The following is a 5,975-nucleotide window of genomic DNA, read 5'->3' as shown; positions in this document are numbered from 1 at the left end:
GCTGCCGCCGCTGCACCTGCCAAGAAGCCGCCCTCTGAGTGGCTGCCGCGACGAGGGGCCAAAGGGCATGAGCGGCTCGGGTTCCCCGCGGGGCGGGAGTAGCGGGGCCAGCAGGCTGACTGGCTTCCCGGCTGGCCAATCCGGCCGGCCCGCCAGTCGAGTGCTCTTCGGCGATTGGTCCGCAGCGGAAGCGACGGGGCGGACGGCGTCCCCCGGCGTCAGCTGCATGAGGGGAGGGGGCTTCGGCAAGGAGAACGGGAGCGGCTGCGGGGAGGCGGTCGCCGCCGCCGCCGCCGAGTCCCCACCTGACATCCTGGCCGCCGGCCCAGACGCGAGGAGCTCTTCTCCGCCTCCCTTAGCGCCGGCGCCCGGAGCCGCTGGCGGCGGCAAGGACCAGGCGGATGGAAGAGAGGCCCCGCGCCAGGGGGCGGGGGAGCCGCGGAGAAAGGGCGGCTCGCCGGATCGGGGGCGCGGCGGCGGCGGCGAGCGAGGGCGCGGCGGCGAGCAGAGGCGCCTCCCGGCGAGAGCGGGCCGCAGCCGGCGGGGGACGGGACGCAGGCCCGCCGGGCTGCGGAGCTCGCGCGGGGGGAAGTGGCTGCGGCGGGGGCCGAGCAGAGGGGACGCTGGGAAAGAGCTCACGTGGGCCCAGGGCGGGGCGCTAGGAGCCGGGTGGCACCAGGAGCGTCTGAAGGAGGGGGGGCGGCTCCTAGCCCGTTCTTCCCCGCCCGTTCAAGCAGACCTGGAGGTGGCAGTCGCTCTCCCCTCCGCCGTGCGACAGATGGTACGCGCCGGCCCAGAGGCTCGGCCTCATTGTCCGTCCCCCTCTCCCCCGTGACGGTCTGGGTTGGTACATGCTGAGCAGGGCCGCTGGAGGCGCGCGCCGGGGCGGCAGTGCGGCCCTCTCCTTCCCCCTGCCCTGGTCGCGCAGTGGTAGGTGCCTCCTGAGGAGGAAGTGGGCCACGCTCGGCGGCGGCCGTGGCGGGGGCGGCTCCTTAGGGCGGGAGGAGCCCGGCCCGGCCTGGCCTGGCCTGGCCTGGCCCTGCCCGCTCTGCTCGGCTGTGCTGTGCTCTGCTCGCTCGCTCGCTTTCCCCGCCGCCGAACCGTGGCTGAGGGCGGGCGGCCCGGGGCTGCTCGGCTGAGGTAGGCCCTCGGCGCCGCTCTGGGCCCGGGGCCGCTGGGCCAGCTGTGGGCCTGTGGAGGAGCAGCGCTGCTGAGGTGCCCCTGGGCCGCGCTCAGCCCGCCCGGGACCGGCCTGGTCAGAGGGGCGGGTAGCACCGCCCGAGGGGTGGGTTGAGATCCGCAAGGTGCGCGGGGGCTTTGTCGCCCTGGAAAACCTCTGCGTTGGTAGGTCTGTAAGTCTTGACCTCCAGTTCAGGGAAGTAAAGTATCCTGACTTGAATTACCATCGCTAATTCGTTTAGGGCAACTCGAGATAGTGATGTTGAGGTAGACAGTCACTAAAAATCTTGCTGAAGACAGTTTAAGTTAGCGCTTCTTCAGACACTGGAGCCTTTGACCTTTTTCCACAGAGAGTTGTGGAAGAACCTGAGAAGCTTTAACCTTTTTAGGCATCCTGTTCTACCACCTCAAATGAGAATTCAGTAGAAGAGGCTTAGTTGGACGAGGTGTGACACTGCAAATGCACTCATGTTTTCATGGGTTTTGTGCAGCATTTTTTTAAAATCCTTATTTTATGAATAAGGTTTTGAAAATACTGTTAATGTGATGAACACTGATAACGATTCAAAATAATTTTTTAAAAAAGTTGTACTACTTTCTTTTTATTTAGATACTGTAAACTGGGTTTGATGAAGCTTGACTTGAACCAACAGACTATCTTGCACAGTAGTTTTGCACTGTTTGTGTGTCTCTCTCCTTTACCCTCTGCCCCACTTCAGATCAGAATGTGCTTTACTGCTTCAGTCCTGCGGCAGTAACTGGCCTGGTCCCTCTGCCCTCTTAATCTGTGGTCAGATTCGGTGCTGGAAGGGGGGGGTGGGGAGGGTGGGCAGAAAGGCCAGAAAAGACAACCTGAAAATTGACCCACTGTAACTTCAGCTGAAATTAAGTGTAAAATGTAACTCTTGGTTTTCAATAAAATGGTAAAAACAGTGTCAAACTTTTATTTTTTTGCATATGGTATGTACCTAGCTTTTCGTAAGAATATATACACCTACTGAAAAGCTTCTGGTATGGAAGAAGGAGTTAATTTATTATATCAAGGTAAAGTGTACAGTATGTGTCTTGCATATATATATAATGTCAACTCAGTGTTTTATAGCTCAGTATCTGTAACGTAAGTAGATGTGAACACAGTATGTTTTTGTAGGTTTTTAAAACCTGTTGGAAATGTGGCCCTTTAGATGCAATATTGTGTGAGGTTATTTTGGTTTGGGTTTCTTTTTTTAATATGGCAAATAAGTGTGCTAGCTTGTAAATGGAAAGCATTTTGTACAGGTGTCCTACTCCTGTCACTTAACAAGTCTCTTTAATAGTAGTCTTCGGTTCCATGTGCTGACTAGTAGGATTTGTGTAAGATGTGATCCTACAAAGACCCAGAGTTACGATCTCTGTGACACTACAAAAGGATCATTCTACTGTAGTGATATTCTTGTGGTGGAACTTGGAATTTATTGATAGAAACGGTTTCTAGTTCTGCTGCTGGTTTCCCTGTGTACCAAATGTATCTGTCAAGCCAATTTGTTATCCCTTAATAAGGAGGAACACTTATACATTGAAGCTTAATTTATTTTGCGTGAAATGCACAGATTATTTTGTATTCACAGGGTTTTAAAATAACGTATCTGGGCTGAAAGAATACATCTCTGCTTTCACTGGGCTTAGGTGAGAGTAATTAACAGTTCTCATCTGAATAAGGTGTTGAATTCTCAACTGGTTGTCCAATGAGAGCTGAGTGCAGTTCTCAGCACTAAATGTGAAGAGAGCAGAATAGTGTGTGCAGCTCTGTCAAATTAATGTAGATAATCATTATCTTGATTCTTGCAGCTGGCTTTTGTAGGCATATTAAAAAAAAAAAAAGTTAATCATATTAAGCAAATTTTCAGATTTGCCTTTTCAAGGAGAAAAAAGCAAATTATATTTGAACTGCATACCTTGCTTCTAACTGCCAGGGTCTTTTTCACTGAGTCTAGTTATGCTTCTATGAAGAAACTTGCTGAATTTGCTCAAGTTGATGTTAACTTTTACCAGGACCAAAAATTAAAAAACAGGAATAATGATGCAGAAAGATTGAGTTGTTGAGTCATAGTTCCACTATGTTAATGCACTATTGTCTTCGAAGATGTTTGGGTTTAAAGTTCTGGAAAAGCAGTTTCAGACATGATTTAATGATTTTTTTTTTTTTTTCTTAAGGGAGGAGCAAGCAGTGCTGTGAGCACTGGAAGCAAATTTTATTTTAGGAACTTGTGTTTGGGAATGAATTCCAGGATGATTTCTCTATTTTCTAGGGAGGGTTGAACTCATGCTGTGCCTTTAGTGAAGGCAGCAAGGGTCTGTTCTTGACAGTTTTGTGAAAGTTACAGGAACTCACTGTGGAAAAAAAAACCCTACTAGTTTGTACTCAAAACTTACAGGAGAGGTGGATGTGTATAAGAGATGTGAACAATATCCTAGCGACAATGGAGTTTTACCTGAAGTGAAGAATTTACTTAATCTCTTGTTTAAAAACATCTTGCAAAGTTGAGCTGTTTGGACAGAAGCAGCTGTTACAGCTGTTCCGTGTTCTGGTTACTAGTATCTGCAGGGCGTGAGTGGGTGGATTTCTTCTTTTGCTGATTACACCAATACAATATATTCACTGGCCAGCTTGATTAGCAAACCATGGAGAAGGGGTCTCATAAGAAACCAGCCGTGTTGATATGACATGTCACAGAGTTGTCCACACAGGCTGCCAGAAGAGCTGGAAGCCTTTAGAATGGTTTTCAGAGTTTTGGGGGGGTTGTTTGTTTTGTTTGTTTTCTTTTTTCTTTTTTTTCCTCAGGGGAGTGGAAGGAACTAATGCTGATTTGTATTACGGCAGCAGTAACTGCAGTATGTATGTGTGTGTAAGCCAGGGAGTCACTAAATAATTGTTAAAGCCCAGCAGTTAATACATATGGCCATTGTAATTGTGGTATCATGGATTTAGGTGCTGTGATTATTGCTGAAATGTGCATTATTTAAAATACGATGTACTCATTAAACTTAGGCGAAGTCCTCTCTTTTTAGAGGAAACAAAGGAAACTAGTATGAATGTACTGGAGAAAGTGCATATCTACTAAATTATTTCATATGACCTTAATACTAAAATTACTGCCTGTGAATTCACTCAGTGGGATATATACTTCAATAAAATGGGAGAATGGCTGGAGGAGTGGTAAAGGAGGAAAAATTCTGAATAATTTATGATTTTGTTTTGTGCTGTTTATTTGCAACATCAAATTTAGCGGCGATGCAGGTTTTTTGCTAAGGTCCAGCTGCGGAAAGAGCTGATGCAGCAATAGTGTAGGAAAGGAGTGAGGACTTTGAGTGCAGTATGAGTTGAGCCTAAGTTAACAGTGTCATGGTGCTGCCAAACAGGCAAATGCTGCCTTGAAATTCACAGGAGCATGCTTTAGGAGATCCAGGGAGTAATCTCTGCTGTGCTTAGTGTTGGCATGGCTTTGGTTGATCTGCTTGTGATCTTAAATGATCTGAAGGAAATAGAAATTACAGAACTTGTAGAGAGGTGAGATGCAATGTTGAAGAAGCGGCCAATGCACGTGTTCCTTGTGCAAAGATGGCAGCTTCTCAGGTTGAATTGTCATGGTGAGATGTCCTGATTAAAAATTAATTTTTAAAATTACTGTATCATGAACTCAAGTTGGAGAGTGAGGATTTATTTAGAATTGAAAAACTGGCGCTGTTTTCTTGGCACTGTCATGCATAACGACTTGTTTTCTTACTTAAACAGTTTTCACTGAGATAATGTACTGCTAAAACAAGAGATTTACTAACTGTAGTCAAAAACTTCTGGAAATAACTTCTGTAGGAACGAAAGGAAGAAGCACACAGGCCTGCTCCCTTAGCATTTGTTTATTTGTTAGTGACATCGCGTTTAATCTTTCTGTTGCCGCTACGTAACTATTGTAACTGCAGTGTACTACTTCTAATTGCAAAATTTGCAATATGTTTTTCTTTTGCTTGCATTGCACTGCATATCATATATCACACTGTCTTCCCATTTGAAGAGAGTAGATATTCGGGGAGCGTGGATTTTATTCTTGCACCTGTATAATGGTGTCCGATTTCCACCCGCCTCCGTTATTATCAAACACTGTTAATATTGTACTTTGAGGGTACAGACATTTAAAAACCACTTTTCTGCAGTCGGGCACGAGCTTGCTTAGGCAAGCTGCCGAAGCAGCGAGCTTTGGGCCTCCCCAGATGGGGAGCCGCGCTGGCTCGTTAGCACCGCTCTGAAGCTAATCAGAGGCAGGGCGCAGCGTTACTGGTGATGGAAGTAAGCGAGTACCCTTTGCCTCTTCTAATTTTTCTTGGATTGTGGGGTCAAGGAAAACTTCTTTGTGAATATCCACTGTAGTTCTTAGGTTGGGGATAAGAGATTAAAAATGCAATCAGCTTGTATAATTTTAATTCAACTCTGTGTGTGTTTGTGCATGTGTAAATGTATTGAAGGAATGTGTTATATGACTTTATGTTGCACAGTATATGAAATAAAGGTATTCTGATGAGGCATTTATTTGGTATCTGATGTGTGTGTTAATGTTTTCTGTTGAGTTGGGTGTTTTCTCTTCAATGCTAGAGAAGAAAGCTGGTTTTACCCGGTTTGTAGACTTTGCTTCTGAAGTGTTTAAGGCTTGTTACAAACAGGGTGGAATTCATCTGAATGTTGTTAACGGGTGTTAAAATTGAACAGGCAGTGCTTTTACTGTTTCCAGTCCCACACTGAGCCAGTTCTGCCACTTCAGGAGGGA

Source organism: Phaethon aethereus (assembly GCF_964289735.1).
Source record: "Phaethon aethereus genome assembly, chromosome: 6".
Taxonomy (NCBI): domain Eukaryota; kingdom Metazoa; phylum Chordata; class Aves; order Phaethontiformes; family Phaethontidae; genus Phaethon; species Phaethon aethereus.
The sequence above is the reverse complement of the archived record's forward strand: the minus strand, read 5'-3'. Positions refer to the sequence as shown.